The sequence below is a fragment of the Anas platyrhynchos genome, chromosome 1 (genome assembly GCF_047663525.1).
Source record: "Anas platyrhynchos isolate ZD024472 breed Pekin duck chromosome 1, IASCAAS_PekinDuck_T2T, whole genome shotgun sequence".
NCBI classification, from domain to species: Eukaryota; Metazoa; Chordata; class Aves; order Anseriformes; family Anatidae; genus Anas; species Anas platyrhynchos.
This window is the reverse complement of record NC_092587.1, coordinates 49,815,567-49,833,371: the sequence shown is the minus strand read 5'-3', so window position 1 is coordinate 49,833,371 and position 17,805 is coordinate 49,815,567. Positions and strand designations below refer to the sequence as shown.

The 17,805-nt window shown below is 33.8% G+C and overlaps 1 long non-coding RNA gene across 1 annotated transcript in view; it reads right to left on the bottom strand.

The window, feature by feature from the left end:
* Positions 1 to 874: 874 nt before the first annotated feature.
* The window catches only part of LOC106018797 (uncharacterized), a 34,341-nt gene continuing 17,410 nt past the window's right edge, over positions 875 to 17,805 (bottom strand). Inside the window, exons 4-6 of the long non-coding RNA XR_005262912.2 lie at positions 12,928 to 13,100; positions 4,920 to 5,035; positions 875 to 2,903 (exon numbers count right to left, since the gene is read on the bottom strand). This is a non-coding gene — a long non-coding RNA (uncharacterized lncRNA). The remainder of the gene's footprint in view (positions 2,904 to 4,919; positions 5,036 to 12,927; positions 13,101 to 17,805) is intronic.

The window sequence follows — 17,805 nt, the reverse complement described above, 5'->3', positions numbered from 1 at the left end:
TCAGATTGATCTTTTATCTACAGTTTACGTTTGTTAACCTGCAATACAGATGTTGATCTCTAGCTGTTCTGGTTTCAGTTAGGACAATGTTAATTTTCTTCCTAGTAGCTGGTAGAATGCTATGTTTTGGCTTAGGATGAGAAGAGTGCTGATAACACCCCGATGTTTTAATTGTTGCAGAGCAGTGCTTATACCAAGCCAAGGACATCTCAGCTTCTTGCTCTGTCCTGCCAACAGGCAGGCTGGGGGTGCAGCAAGAGGTGGGAGGGGACAGACCCAGGACAGGTGACCCAAACTAGCCAAAGTGGTATTCCATACCATCTGACATCATGCGAGTGGCTAGCGGGGGAGGGGGACCAGACTGCTCAGGGTTAGACTGGCCATTGGTCAGCGGGTGGTGAGCAATTGCATTGTGCATCACTTGTTTGTACACATTATTATTAGTAGTACTATTATCATCATTGTTATTATTATTATTGTTATTATTATTTTCCTGTCTTATTAAACTGTCTTTATCTCAACTCACAGGATTCAGTTTCCAGTTTCTCTCCCCCGTCCCAGAGAGGGAGGGGGAAGGGTGAGCGAACGGCTGTGTGGTGTTTAGCTGCCGGTCGGGTTAAACCACGACACTAGCCTAGTTTTTGACCAAGCTCTCTACCTAGCCATTTGGCTCAGAATTTTAATACATTTGTTTTCAAGAACTTAATTTCGGTATCTTTTCTGTTTCCCACTTTTGGTCTGCCTTACCTTAAGCAGTAAATGATTCCTGTTATCAGCCAGCTAGGGCTATTGATCCTTGTCTCAACAGCCTGGTTTAGATCATTCTATATAATTTATTCACATAATATGGGAGCAAACAGAAGCACAGAACAGATATCAGTTTATTCATTTGTTTTTCCAGTTGCACTGGAATCCAAAGCAGAGAATAAAGAAACTGGAAGGTGTAATACAAAGCACACAGTCACCATGATTTCTGTTATCTCTAAAAATATAGGTAGAAATAGGGAAAAAATATTTCAATGTTGTACAGACATTTTGTGCTGTATGTGGAAGCACTGCCTTATCAAACAGAACAAGGTTGATGGTTTCACTGACTTATAATGCTTTGCAAATCTGTGAGCAGATTGTGAATTTAGTGAGAGTTAATTTTCAAGTGCAAAGAAATAATAAGTAAAATATGAAGGCTTCCAAGGTCGATTTTGAGAGTTTTCAATAGAAACTTCATCAGTGCTCATTCTTTGGAAACAATTTAGGGGAATGTCTAAATAGCTCTGTGCTTAATTATATTGTCAGGAAATTTCTGATAGACAATGAATGTAGTTCAATAGGTGATTCAGGAAAGAACACATATAAGCAAATCATTTGATTAATATGAAATACTGAAAATATCTTCAGTACAGAAGTATACTGCTGTCTAAAAATCATGATGAGAGAACACAGGAAAGAGCTCTTTATTCAGGTCTTGCACCGTCCTTTCCAAATGTATAACTACCTTCATATAAGTTAAAAAAAAAAAAAAAATTATCATCTCTTGTAGTTTGTATTGAAAGAGTCATTAAAGCTTGGTTTTGTTCATTTTGAATGGTCAAGAATCAAGAATGATTTTTTGAGTTCTTTTTTGAAAAGTAAAGCCACTTGATTGTTCTTATGACTTTTTTTTTCTGTGCTGCCAGTACTATGCATTTATATCATCATATTCCAAGGTAAATAATAAAAACTGAGTCATGACTGATGCAAATTCTTTAATATTGTAGAATATAAATTTCACATAACATTGTAGTTCAAAGGAAAATGCCTATTCCATAGTAATCTAGCAATTAACTAATATAAGCTTAATATTTTATTTTTTTTTTACTTTTTTGCAGATTTTTCTCATCACCCATAAACTACTTTGAGCTAACAAGAAAGCTAAGTAGATTTGTTCCCAAAACAGTTTCTTGAAAATTTCAAATAACGTTAATATTTTATTGGCTGTTTTCTGTTGCTTTGAATTTTAGATGTAGAAAACTCCACTCTCTCACTTACGTCAGATTCAGATACTCTGAGATATATTCAGAAAAATACTTTGTTGAAGATAAAGATTCAAATCTATTTATTCAGGGTGCCCTAATGAATATGCTTCATAGAAACCTGTTTTTGTAGTGGTTCTAGCTGACATAAATAATCTATTCTCCTCTAGCTGAACAAATATTAATTCCTTATCCTGTTATACAGGGCATTTACTTCAGATTGTGAAGAACTTTGCTCCTACTCCTGCTATGAAGTGAGTGCACATGATCATTCAGCTTTGCAGCTCTTAGGAGAGTGCCCCATAGAATAGGTTACAGTTTATTCTCATCTAACTCCAGAAATATCACCTCAGTGAAAATTCTTTAGTAAGCAGACATATGAAAGATACGACTCTTCCTCATTTTTTTTCCTCTGGTCTGTTCCAAACAGTCTTTTCATGCCTTGAAAAGGTGATCTAAGTAGCGCTTTACTCAAATAACAAGGAAAGGCAAAAAATATTCCTTAATTTGTTTGGATTCTGGGTTTCATGTTAATATTCCAACAACTTGTGCTAGCTTTGTTATAAGTGCATGTAAATGCATGCATGAGGAAGCTTTCAAAGGTTTAGTGATTCGTTTATTAAGAATCTTTTTCACAAACAGTTACCAGAGGAACAATTTATGTTCACTAAATGATCTAGCTTATAAGAATGTATTCATTAGAATTCATCTTAGGTGATCAGAAATATTAAAATGTTATGTCATGTTGTACACTACAGGTTGAATCCTTTGCAAATTCGGCCTTCTCCTTCAAGAGGTTTATATTCATCAGTGTAGGAATGCCAAACTGTCAGACTATAATATGTATTTGCTAATCCAACTTGATGATGACATCTAGGTTACTCAAGTTATTACCTACAAAAAAACAGAAGTAGTAAAAACATGTTTTGTTATTTATTTATTTACCCACTGATTAATTTTCTTAGTACTTAATCTCTGAGGTTTAAGAGATCTGTGCTGGGATGGAGTTAACTTTCCCTGCAGCAGCCCATATAGAGTTGTGCTCTGCGCTTGTAGTTAGAACAGCACTGGTATCACATCAGTGTTTGTCTACTGCTGAGTAGTGCTGGCACAGCATCACGACTCCCTCCCCCCCCACACCCCAGGAGCCAGCAGGCAGGCGTGGTTAAGAAGTGGAGAGGGGACATCACCAGGGCAGCTGGCCTAAGCCAACCAAAGGGATGTCATGTGGTTCACACTCAGCAATAAAAGGTGGATAAGGGGAAGGAGAGGGGAGGGCTCTCATTATGAAAATGTCTGTCCTCCCCAGCAACAGCTGTGTGTATTGATGCCCTGCTTCAGGTACAAGCATCGCTCAGGTAGAAGAGAATAACTTCTCTCCTCTCTCTCTGTGCTTCCACACAGCCTTTGCTTTCCTCCTCCCACCCTCTTTTCCCCCCGCCTTCCTTTTCCATTTAGTTAAATTATTTAATTTTCCCTTATCAATAATTTGACCTTAATAATTATTTTTTCTTTAATTAAATTATCCTTATCTTAACCCATGAATTGCTTTTTTCTTTTATTCTTCCCATCCTTTTCTGAGGAGGGGGAGTGAGAGAGTGGTTGTGGTGGAGTTCAGCTGTCTAGCAAGGTAAAACCTCTACAGATCCTACTTGTTTTCATTCTCAGTGATTAAAAATACTTCTTTTAACACCTCTATACTTAAAATTTAGCATATTTTATGTAATACAATGCATTCAACTGCATATGCACTGTAACTGTGCATATATTTATGCACTGTATAATGTGAATTCTGAGGTCACCAAGACCTTTTAGGTCTCTTACATGAGCAGCTCTTGACCAGAATCTAAGCCTGTGAGTGTGCAACCATTGCAATGCCCACTCAAAAAATTATAGGGCAAACTTAAAAATTTTCAAATGTTTGGGAAAAATAAATAAATAAATAAATAAACATCAATAGGCACTGATAAAGAAATAAGCAAACAGCCATTGATCACAAAAACAGTAAAAATGTGAAAAGCTAAAAAAAAAAATAAAAAAAAAAAGATGGGAATAGATACGTAACTTCAGAATGATACTATCTTATTTTATTTTAGAATTGTCTAAAATTTATAACCTTCATGCCTAAACCTAAATGAGACTCAAAACCAGGTTGAAAAAAAAAAAAAAAAAAAAAAACACTTAAAAAGAGTTTAAGACCAATGTGGTAGACTCACTACAAATATTCCCAATACAAACCCATAGGGGTTCCTCATAAGAAACAGATTCAGCTACTCTCTGTTAAATCAAAAGTAATGGTGTGGCTGGCAATGCTTTCTAGCGTTCTAACAGTTCTAGAATATTTCAAATATGAAGCCTTGGGTTCTCACCAATAATGAAGTTTAACCCAAATTTCTCATATCCTCTAAAATATCAGTACAAGTTATAATACAACCCACCTCAATCTTGCTAAGATTATAACATAAAAATGACAAATTCTCGGAGTGAAAGATATATACATAACTATATAATGTCTAGAAACAGGCTTATATCAAATATGTATAATTTTTATTGTCAGAATGAAAGGTGGTTAGTCATAATTCTAGGAGATGTGTGAAAATAGGAAAAAAAAAGTTTTTTGTGTTATCTCATTGGTTCTTAGAGGAGAAAAGATTTGGGCACCTCAAGTAGACTAATGCAAAATGACTTAGTCACGAGAGCCATTCTTCCTGTAAACCTATGCAAGTGCATAAGGGACAAATTCTACATTATTTGTTTTTCTTTGCAATATCTAGTAACTTAAGGATCAGATTTTCTGAAGATGAGATCTCTCTCCCTTTTTGCATTTCTCACTATTTAGCCTTTTAGACAGCTGCTTCATGTTTCCTTTTTTGCTTACATCGATTATCTGTAGACATACTTGATCCTCACCTCCAGATACTCCAAAAATAGGTGGTCACATGCAAAAAGGAAATTCTGACCAGTTGATACACATCATCATGTTCATCTGTGAGTGATATGACCCCAGTTATTCATGAGAAAGGTCCCTGTCACAGACAGATACAAGGAAGGTTCAGGTTACTTTTAGAGAGCAAAGCTTGACCCTTGCTTACCTGCAACTGGCACTAAATCCTCCATCACTTCCTTTTTGAACCATTCACCTACAATGTTGCCATAAGGTAATAGGATAAAAACTACTTTCAGCCTGTACTTTTTTTTTTTTTTTTTTTTTTTAACCCGGCATTGCATTGAGACACCAGGCTGTCACAGGGTTTATGGGTGTCTGTGACAGCTTTCATCAAGACACAGATGGAAAACAGAATATATTAAAAACTCTTAGAAAATGAAACAAGTAAAGTTGAAGCACAAATATAAAATAGCATGTGAACACAAAAATAACATAGTAATAGCAAAAAAAAAAAAAAAAGAGATATTCCTTAGTATAGCTAGGCATCGATTAAGAAGGTTAGAAAAGGATAGAGGATTTATGCCACCCCTGAAATAACAGAGCCTGGAATAAACAGATCTTTCTGAAAATGGATAAAGCTTAACTGGTATTGGAAGAAATGGGGAGAAAAAAATAACATTAATAGACTATCCATAAGATGCAAGAAATACAGAGAGCACAGAAAAGAAGTCATGGCCCTATTAGCAACCCTTTTGAACATTCAGGTATAAGGTTTAATTAAGAATCAAGTTGCAGGATCATCTTTTTGTTTCACAGAAAAAAATAAATCATTGCAGTAGAGGAATCTATGGGCTTCTTTACAATGTGACATGAGTTAGCCTATATAACGTCTTTAGTGACCACAGAAAAGGCCGACTCTGACAGCCTGAATCACCATACTACCTTGGTGTTGAGTATGTTTTCTGTAGCTGCTTTCCTTTTCCCTCTCTCTCACATCTTTATTTCCAGTAAAAATAGGAGAGAAGACAGCCTCACATTTCAGCCCTGCTCCATGTGTCCCATTCCTTCAGCTACTTTGGTCTGCACAACCTGAGACTGAATCAACGGTGCTGTACAAGTTGACTGCATCATGCAAGCCATCACTGCATCCTTAAGCTCAAGAACAGTAACAGAAAGTACAGAGGACCTTCATGAGTCTTTATAATTTCATCATGTTATCTGCTTTTATTTATATGTATATGTACATTATACTGAAAGAAAGAGAAAGAAATATTAAAATTGTACATATAGTAAAATACAGTATATGAAAATCACTTGATTTTTACCATTGTTGAAGAAATCACTGTTCTGAGAAACGTAATTTTCTAAGTCCTTTTCTCCTCTTCTCCCTGACTCAAATGTCTCTATAGATATTTCCATCCACCATTGAAAGTTTATAAAGAAACAAACACAAATTAAGATAATATTGGGCATTTACTATGAAAAACAGTATTCTGAGGGTATCAGAAGATTCAGTTCAGTAGCAGAAAAGCAGAACACACAGACCTTCAAAACTAAAGACTTTTTTGCAAATTCAACTGAAATAATTCTGTCTTTACCCAAATCTTTTTGCAGAAAGACATTATTTTTTTTTGCCGAGATGCATTGATATTTTAGTCAAGTCTTTCATGGCATTTAGTGTAGCATCTATAATGCAGCATTTGAAAAGTTGCCTGACTCTCTTAGGATCATAATTATTTCTGTAATTTTGAAACCTGGTAGGATATGGGTAACTGCAGTAATTATAGGCTAATTTTCTTAATTAATGCAGTCTGCAAAATACGCACACAAGTAGTAGCAAAAATGATTAGAACTGATTCCTACCAAAATTAATTCATAAAGAAAAGACACTCAAACAATAATATTAGGCTCTTCCTTGACCTCATTAATGAAATTTACAATAAAAGTAATGACATGATAGATACAATATCAGCTAGAGCAGAAGGGCCAAATCCAAAATTTGATATTGTAATATGCTTTTATGAGCATAAAACCAGAATAATTGAATAGGAGAAAGGAAACTCATTTTTAAGGAAAAATAATTTCCTAATTAGTTTGCACTACTACTAATCTCAACGATACATATCAGCACCATAGGATTCTGTGGCTCTTGGTTTATTTATTTTTGGTAAATAAAGTAAACTGATCAGGAATTTTTGTTATCCTTTCCAGTTTTCAGTCATTATCACTATGAAGTTTTAGAAAAGACTGACATCAAAAAAAATCCCAAAGGGAATTAAAAATGAAGAATAAGGTTTATAGTTTTTCATGATCCTTGCAATACAGGTTAAGTTACATAAGCAGTTCAGAGCATGAGGCTTAAACCCAAACTCAACTGAAACCAACAGAAAAACAAAACAAAACAAAAAAGGAAAAGAGAACAAAAAAAAAAAAGAAAGAGAAACAACAAACAAACAAACAGACTTGCAATAATTCCAGAGGACTATGATCATAATCAAAACTAATTTGTCCAATATATTTAAGAATTACTATGACTGTGAATATCACCATTTACTGTGGACACTTAATATCAGAAATAGCTGATATCAAGTGTTAGTAAAGAGAGACATACATTTACAAAAGATATGAAAGATTTGATATTAATGAGACAGGAAAATATCTAACAAAGAGAAACATTTTAGGTTGCTTGCTGATTTTTTTTTAACCATAATTTGCTAAGAAACATAGGAAGCTGAGTAATTCTGTATTGAGATTCTATATTGTACTTGAAAGAAAACAAAATAATCCTGGGAAAAGTGTTCTTCAGACTGCCAGAGTTTTGCCATGTGAGCAAAAGTCACCAGGATAATGACTCATTTTCTGAATTTTTAAATATCTTTTTTTTTTTTTTTTAATGTTAATAGGAAGCTTTCTGATATTATCAAGTACTTATCTCTCCTACTGTAGACTGTTATGGAATCAAGAGCAACAGATTACAAAAATCTATATCAAATATTAGATTGGTAAACAAAAAGATAGTAACTATTAATGCAATCCTAGAACAAGCCTAAAAACATGGATACACATCTAGAGATTTGGTATTAGCTAGGACAGATTGGTTCCACTCTATTGCATTTTACATGGTTATGCTTGCATGAAGTGAATTTAAAGGGAGATCAAAATGGAGCACACAATTATCCAGAACCAGCAAAATACAAAGTTGTAATCCTTGCCCACTAAACACAATCTGTCAGTACTCTATCTGCAAAGTTTAGAGACATTTAGAGATGATGATTCATTTTTTAGTTATAACTCAGGGTCTTGGATAATGAGCTTCTGACATATACACAGCTCTAGATGCCTACTTATCTAAGGAAATTTTTTCAATCTGTGGAGGAAGGCAGGACTTCTGACAAAACTATCCACTGAGCAGTGCTGTTATAAGTGCAATACTGTCTTGGAAAGATACCAACTCATTTCAGCTTGTAGCAACAATACATGTTAAAAATAATAATAAATTAATTAATTAAATAAAAGTCTGTGCACTTTCTTACTTGCCAGAATTTGGTCATTGAAGCTAAATGGATGTGAGACATGGCTCTTTGTGACCTAGCGCCAGCCTCCAAGACCAAAGAGCCAACTTGGGAGTTGTTAGACACAACTGTATAACAACATGACACACATACATACTGAAATACAGCTTATTAAGTCTACTTATGCCCACACAGATCTGCTACTGAATCGGCATCAAACTAATTATGTCTGCCTATTGCAACCATTTACGCATAATGTCATGTATTTCAATGCTACCTGACAGTTTTTCCAGAGACACTACAGTCAGATATCAAAAACAATGAACATCTTTCCTGGGAACATAAGTTTAAAAGAACTTTTAGATCCCATAAGAAATCTATAAGAACGGAGATCCTACTATAAATACTACAGGATCACAAAACAAGTCTTATTGTCTTTTTTTTTTTTTTTTTTTTTTTTTTTTTTTTTATGAATTGTTACTATCTGAAAAAATTAGGGGCCAGTAAGACACTTCTGGAAAGGCAGAATAATAGCAGTAACAAAGCAAATATTTAAAGATGCAAAATAAATAATTACCCACAAACACAACATGAATAACCTCATTCTTGAGAGTGTAATGCATGAATGCAGCACTAAAGACATATCCTGTAAATGCCATCTGATATAGAGCCTTGGTCTCTCCTACACAAAATGATATCCCATCAAATATCCCAGCAAATTTCAAATTTAAAAAAAAAAAAGATGCAATTACTATTTATATTTTCATAAAAGCCAGAAGATCTAATTAAGATCAAGGCCATAAGGCTTTATTATGCAAATTAATCATACAGAGTTGAGGAAGTTAAAGAAAATCAGAGCCCCTGTGCTATTTGTTTCCAGTTGTTCCATATAGGATGCCAACTCTGAGTTGCTGGAAATAAATGCTGAGAAGCACTGTGCTGACTGTCTCCAATGAACTATGCAAACAGGTTAGCAAGCTTATTTAAGCAATTGTTTAAAATGGTATTAATAAATAAAAAATCTTACGCAAATACTGTCTTTGAAATTTCCCAGGCTTGTCAAATCACCCTGACAGCATGTCATGCCCTGTTACACTGGTATATTAGGTAAGGCTGAATGCCAAAATAAGAATGCATAACAAGACAATTGTCCTGGCCTAAGTTTCTTCATAACTTTCAGTATTAATCCAATATTACCAAATGTTACACTAAATAGGAATGAAGATTGCATCATTAGTTATGTGCAACCACAGGGGACACTTATATTTCACACAGATTAGAATTTATTTTCAAGAGTGCTAGCTTTGAATCTAATGCAAAAACCTCAATATGCATTTCAGGTTTTTGAATGTACATGAATCATAGGCTGAGAAAACTAATTTACATCAGGGTTTTTTTTTGTTGTTTTTTTTGTTTGTTTGTTTGTTTTGTAAGCAAGACCTTTATAAAATAATTACCAAATAAAGCCCAGCCTAGTCATGGCACTGAAAACTCAAAATGTGTTTTAAAAAGGTTTGAATTTGAAAGGTTTCAGCAGGGTTGAGAAGATAAGTGAAAATCTACCAGAAAATAATGGCTTAATTCTAGATAGATATTTTTATGATGCTTTAAAAGCATTTACTATGTTAATTCCTTCCCCAGCTTGTTCTCCTCAACTAGTCTGAAAAAATAAACAGCATTTTCTTCTCAAAATTTTGCCCTAACATTCTCAGTTACATTTGGCAAGGCTGGCCAGCTGCATCTTGTCTCTTATTTAACCTTCAGTGGTTAAGGAACAAATAAATTAAGTGGAAGATTATTACTATCAAATACATGCAGACTTTATCTGCATAGACTAGAACTAAATGCCAGTATCAGATAAAATGAAAATCAAAGACATAACTACTTATCCCCATAACAATTTTAATTTCTGCCTTTTATATCTGTGCATCCCCCATCAATCCGTTTACCTTTTTTTTTTTTTTCCTATAAATTAGGTACTTGCATAGGAATACCAGTAACCTGACTTTTTTGACTTCTGAAATGTAAAGTATATCACAAACAAGCACCACCAAAAAAAAAAAAAAAAAAAAAAAAAAAAAAAAAAAAAAAAAAAAAGAGTACAAATAGAGATAATGAACTCTGAAAACTTCTTTTATTAATATTCAGATCAGATTGTTTGAACAATGGGGGTTGTTTGAACAATGAACAGGGCTTAATGGATGCACAAAGGTTCAAATGTCAATGGGAATAAAATGAAATTGTATTTATACGTAAGTAAAATTAGCTTTTCAGCTAAGAACTGACTGAGATGATTTGAAGATGAATCACTAGCAACAGCAAGCTGCAACAAAATGAAAGAATGATCAAGTAATCATCTTTAAGGCCAAAGACAGAACAACAACTGTGTAACTTCATGTGTTTTAATATTTATAATAAAGAAAAAAAGAGCAATCTTCCTACACTTAATATGTATTACTTTTGTATATGAATTAACGCAAGTAGCATTCCCAAAATCTAACAAAAATTACTATGATGAAGTTATTTAAAGTTGTTTGTACACTTCATTAGCCATGTTCTGTGGTTACAAAAAAATCACAATTTTTTTGGAAATCATTCTATTTCCAAATTGGGACATATATTGAGATATCATATAAACAGTGGTGTCCATGTGATTGTCATCTTAAATATTTGCAAAACAATTTGTATCTTAGTAAACACATACATCTGTTCTGGAGTTGGAAATGATTTTTGTAAAAAGAATCTAGTCCTCAGAAAGACTGAAAACCTACACATGAAACTTGATTTATTTTAGATAAAAATTTGTTGAGCATTTCTTTGGCAAAATAAAAACCTAAACACACACAAAGAAATGTTTGTTCTGGGTAGCGTACATGAATAAATAATAAGGTAGTAGCATGAAGCAGTAACAAGAGCTACTGAGTCAAATCAGCAAAACCAGAAAGCATTAATATGATTGCAACACTGGTTCTCTCATGTGCAGCCAAACCATGACATTGACTGGAAATTATTTCCTTCAAATTTCAAAGATTTTTTTTTTCCTGCTATCTAAAAATAAACAGACATAAAAGGCTGGACTACAAATTCCTGCTTCAGAGATCATAACACCACTCTCACTGTTTTCCCCTCAGATTTTTATGGGGAGATTTCTATTTTTCCTCTATATTTCTAAACATTTTTCAAATGTTTATTATCATTTACTACAGTCAACAGGAAGAAGAAAAACAGGAATAAAAATAATTGATATCCACCTTATCCACCACCCAGAAATGTTCATTTTTAGTTTACAGGAATACTTACAGAATCAGTCTTCCAAGCCTATTTTTCTGCTCTATGAAGTAACACCCCCATAGATAATGATTCAATATAGCAATTAACTATTTCCTTCAGTTTAAGGTCTTTTTTAAAGCTTATTAATTTCAGAGAGATTTAAAATTCAGCACATTTTAAGTACACTGCTGATCTGGAGTTCCAGTCCAGGTATACAGCTTAACTGGACTATCAGGTATTGTGTGCATCCTATGACTGCCACTCAGTCTTTCCCGACAACTGCTGTCAGTTCCGTGTTCTGAAATATCAGGCATGACAACGTTGTCCAGTATATACTTCCATTTCAATGTTAACAAGAGACAAAATTTCAAGATCACTTACCTGTCATAACAGAAACATGTCTATTAAGATATATAATAAACTTCCATTGTTGTAATGACTTTTAAATGTAGAACAATAAATATGGCCTAAGGTAGTTTTCCTAGTATATTTTTGGAACAGTTACAGTTGTCTTCAATATTGGGAAACAGGAACGATCACATAATTGTCACTTTTTCAGAACTGTCCACCATGCGAAAACTGCCAGTGTTCTTCCCAGCAGTGAAAAGTGACCTAGCATTTAAAATTATGATTAACTTTATACCTTTAATTAATACCATTAACAGATGTAGTTCTACTAACTAGGTTATATTTGTAGCATATTGCTCATAGTGTGCTAACAAACATATTACTACCCTAAAAACACGGAGTCAGTGTTTGTATTTTTTAACTTGACGATATGAAACAAAGATCAACAGTCTCTTTCCATGTTATTATATACACAAATATGAGGATAGTTCCACTTGAAAATCCAGAGACTAATTTTTCATTCATAAAATAAATATCTGGATCAGTTGTTTTATGGCAAGTTGGGCTCGTGCAAATTCTCTCCACTCAAATTCAAGTAGAGCTCAGACAGCAAACTAAACAGCAGCCACGTGAGAGGGAGGTCTCTTTCTCTCCATATCACAGGCGTCAGTCTGTCTGCAGCAGTTACAGATATATGCAGTATCAGAAAGGTACATTCACCACCACCACCAGAGATTGTACCAGAACCTGAAGCTCGAAAAACAAATAGCTCTAATAGCTCCAAGATTAAACCCAGAATACCAAAGCTGTCAGCTCTTGCCTTTTGGCTTTGCACTTGGGGGAACCAAGTCCTCTCTCCATACTTAATACTCTAAGAGCTGAGCTGGAGTCTGTTTCATACCTTTACAGAAGTCTTTCTGCCCAGTCCCATACTATCAGTCGAAACAGTGGGATGCATACATATTGCTTCGCTTCTTGCTTCATGTAGTCTTGGAAAGGAAGAAATTGGTCCTTGAGTGCATTCAGCAGAGAAGTTGACTGAAACAATATTTCCCATATTTTCTGGAAAGCACTCTGAACAGAAGAACACTTTTTATGAAAACAGAATACAATCCATGTATACTTTTAACCATGTGGTAACAGAGAAGAGTTATAGTCATTTATTTGAAATACTGGCATTGACAACTACTGTCACTCTGGACTGTGAACAGTAAAGCACCCAACCCCCAAAAAACAGAATAACTGAAAACACATGCACCTACACACCCTATTAGCCACTTATATATATATATTTCCCAGTGTTTTGATATTTGTACTTCTTTTTCTCCTGCTTTATGTAGAAATGGTGCAGTGGTATATACCATTGAAAGTCATCAGCCAAAATTCTCACATGCTCATGTGGCTTCAAGATTATGTAATTTACCTCTTTCAAACACCAGCTGCCAGATGGTTCTCTGGCCTGTGTATTCAGATGGCCAAGTAATATGTATTTTTGCTTTAGGAAGAGCTGTCATAGCAGCAAATAAGCATATATCTGGTAAAGGATCCTACAGAATGAGGGGTTCTTAGAAGTATCCAAAATCTATCAGATATACCAGATTTGGACCAAAGGAACCAGAAAAGACAGGATATTTTATGCCATCTTTTGCACTTTATTTCTAATTTTTCAAGTTTCTAAGTCAAAACAAATGGGATTTTACCCAACTACCATTTGTGGGAGCAAAACAGATATGCAGAGCAACATTTATGATTTTTAGCCTAGATTATATTTAAGCAAAAAGAAGAATTACTAGGGAAGGATTAGTAGTAGTTCATAAGAAGGAAAAACACAGAAAACAAGACCAGCAAACTAACACACTAAATTTCACACTAAATTTCCTATTTGTCTATAGATGAACAATTCTCCTAGTTGCTACAAATTTCAGTGGGAATTAAGAAGACCTTCAGTCTCCGTGAAGAAGACAGAGTAGAAGATGCAATTAATAACCCAAATTACAAGTTAAAAAAGATAGAAATGAGAAAAGTACACAAATTAATAATCAAAAATCCTCTGAAAACGACAGCTACAAATCTAGTAAAGTACATCTACATTCAGAAGATATTCAGCAAAGTTGATTGGGACAGTAGGATTTTAAAAACACTGTAAAATCTATCACACTCCACTTGTATAGAAATGGCACTGTTTCCTCTGACTTTCCTCCATTACCTTGCCTATAAAGACAACAAAGTAAGAATTATCAAAAAAAAACCCATAAAGTAGGAAAATACCACTACAACCTAAGTTCGGTTATTTAATCCTTTATTTTGTTAAATTAGGACATAAAGAAGAAACAAAGAATGAAAGACTGGATTTTTTAATACGAATTTGATGAAGACTAATTTTATTTAGCTATTAGGACTACTAAATTCATTTGTTTTCAAAAGTCTTCTTTGGGCATCTTTGCTTGCAAATTAAAACACTGGTTCTATATTTTTCCTGTGAATCAAAACCAAATTGCTGTTATAACGATTCGATGTTTGATAGAAAAGAAACTGCTTTTTGTGTGTGCATGTGTGCTTTTATTCTTTATCATGCTATCTCTTATGAGATATCTCTACAAAGGTGAGGAGAAAAAAAAAAAAAAAAAAAGAACACAGAAGGATTTGTGGAGATTTAATTTTTTACCTACCAAAGTGGTCTAGAAATACACAAGATGAAGAAGATATTGTAAAGATTGCTCGCATTTATGGTCTATAGTTATGTGAGCTAATACCCAAAATGTTAAGACGTACTAAAAAAGATGCCCCTACAGAGCTCCAAAACACAGGTACATCACACCAGGTAATAAATCACCTTAGATCTACTTCATAAATCCTGTAGTACAGAGACCTTCTAGGAACATCTGGGCTTCCCAGTATCCACTAATCTACTGTTAAACCTGTTCAGCAACCAGTTGGAAAAAAAAAAAAAGTTATAAAATATGTTTTTTACTTAGCGTTTACTTAATTATGTGTCTTTGAATTATGGCAAGGCACAGAAAGACATTTTGCCATTTCTCAAATATTTTACTTGTAAGGATTTCATGATGTTTAGCAATGGAGAAGAACATCCCCCAGATATGAAAGTATCCAAAATAAAAGAAACAGAATTATAGAGCACAGGCATTCATTTTTGCAAATTTTTGTAAAACATGGATGTAACAGTCTATTTTGGGTGGTGAAGCATATCCTGCTTCACAAATTCCTTCTGACAGAGGTGTCATAAGAGAGTAAATAGCCCCAAAATTATCCCCTTTCAATTTAATTTAGAACATTACTTATGCTCTGTTGAGTAGGATACTCACCTGAGGCATTTTGCACTCTTACAAATCATTTAGGAAAGTTCATCAATGAATTCTGTTTTAACTTTCCTTCACTATGCAGTGGTAATACCTAGCTACACAGTTGCCATGATTTATAATATTAGAAGTTAACATAAAAGCTAGCGCTGAGGTAGTAGAACTGCCAAGGGTTTATTTCACCCTTTTAAAGCCTCTAAAATTACAGAAAATAAGATGAGGCAATAAAAATCTTGGGGGCTAGGGAGAGGGTGTCTTTTTTTTCCTTTTCCTCTTTGGCTGCAGTCCTACACTATTGTTCATGACATGCATATAAACAGCAATAAAGTTAAGGCAAATTTATTTTTGGAGACCTGCAACCATCAATCAATGTCCTACTGATGCATAAAATCTGAGATTGCCACTTAGTTTCATAAAACTGGCATTACAGTATAAACTCTGTGTTACACTTTACATCTTGATATTTGCTGAAGTTGAACACAAAAGTTATACTGTTCCACATTACTGCCAGTGTGGCAGACAGCTTGAAAGCAGGGATGTCAGGCAGATTTTCTCTTCTTCAGGTAATTATTTTTATATGTCAAGTGCATCCTGCTGTAAATTTGTCATTTGATCATTTTTATAAGATTGAAAATTAAGTAGGTATTTTTGCATTGGTTTCTCTGTATTTCTTAATACATGGGTTATTCTACTACTTAAATCACAATACAAAATGCTTGTTTTCTGAGCCCTCTACTTTTCCCTTCAAATTACCATTTAAAATGGTAGACAATGTTCTTACTGACATTTCTGCTCAAAATCCACAGAGGTGTTTGTGGAATCTGGTGAAAATATGGATTTGAGTCTTTGCCTGTACTTCTACCACATAAAAATCAAAGCAAAAGGAGAATGAATGCAATACAATACATAGATACATATGCTTAATTCGCCTCTATAGTAATGGGTCAGTCTAATCCTCTCACCCAGAGGTCTATCAGTTTGACATGATAGGTTTAGCTTGCATCAGATGCATGGTTTTAAGCATAGGAGAGAAATCTTTCTTTACTTCATTGAACAATGAAGCTACTTCTTACCCGTGAATAACAGTGTTGAGTAATCATTGCAATAATATAGTTTTCCAGAGAATGTGTTATTGCAAGCACCCCAAGAGATCTTTTCAAGGAGAAATCATAATTTATCTGTATCTTTAAGACTTTTATCATTCTTTCATCACATCCAGAACAATAAATCCCTATTTAGTCCTTCAGTGTTTTCTGGTTCAAGGTTTGAAGTGTTATCTGAGAAAAACAACACTTTGTGTTGAAAAATATGCTAATAACAACCTCGGTTTTATGAAGCATATCATCAGATCTAAACTCATTGAGAATTTCTTCAAATGATCTCTGGGATTTTTTGTCTTTATTATTTGAAATGGAATATTCATTCTGAAAAAGTTCGGTGTTGTCATTATACTGATAGGTAGAAAAACAAAGATTTATGATTTCTTTTCCTTTTTTTTTTTTTTTTCCTTATAGAGTTTATTTCAATTTTTGTAATAATTGAAATAGTCTTCCCAGATTAGCTTTCTCAGTTCTATGCCTGTAAAAAATTTGTTCTTTAAAGGATACCAAGATCATGGTATTGGTCATTAGCAGAAAGTGGCAACCAACAGTAAGAAGTCCTCCATGTGAAAATTTTGCCCTATGTAGCTAAAAGTGCACTATTTTTTTATTATTATTATTTATGATTTCCATTGTATTCCAGAAAATAATGGTGGGGGGGAATTTAGTGTATTAATCTGTCTATAAAATGATAGAACACAGTCATTTATGAAACCTTCTTCAAAATATTAACAATACCAAATAAAATTTTCACATTTTATTCCTAAGGCATATTTGCATCGAGAATCGATGACAATATATAAAAATGTGTTATGCTTTTAGTAGAATAGAACATATACTTTAAATACATTGTGGATTTCTACTTCATAACTTTTTTCAAAATCAATTTTGGAAAGAACCAAAGCAATTCTATAACCAACTGAAAAAGAAACTAAGCACCATCCCTTCCTGTACCACAAGTGTTATCCTTAGGCTACTTGGTAGTGGTTAAATACATTTCTTTCTAAATAATTGCAGCAGTGCAAGTGAATAGAGAACCCCAAACATTGTTCTTCAATGGCAAAAAACAGTATATTCTCTATCATGCATTCTTCTTCTGTCTTGTAGAATAATCAAAATAATAATAATCTAGTTTGAATCTGTGTTAATCTCTGTAAAAAGGAGATGACACAAAAAGTGGGGAAGAACACGATGATAAAATATGAGTGTTTTTTTTTTTTTTTAAAAAAAAGTTATTGTTTATATAATATTTAGTATGGTACTAAACTTACTAACTGGACAAAAAAGAAAATGTGCAATGAAACAGATCAAATTAAAAGACATAAATAGCATAGAATCAGTTATATCTCATTCTATATGCTG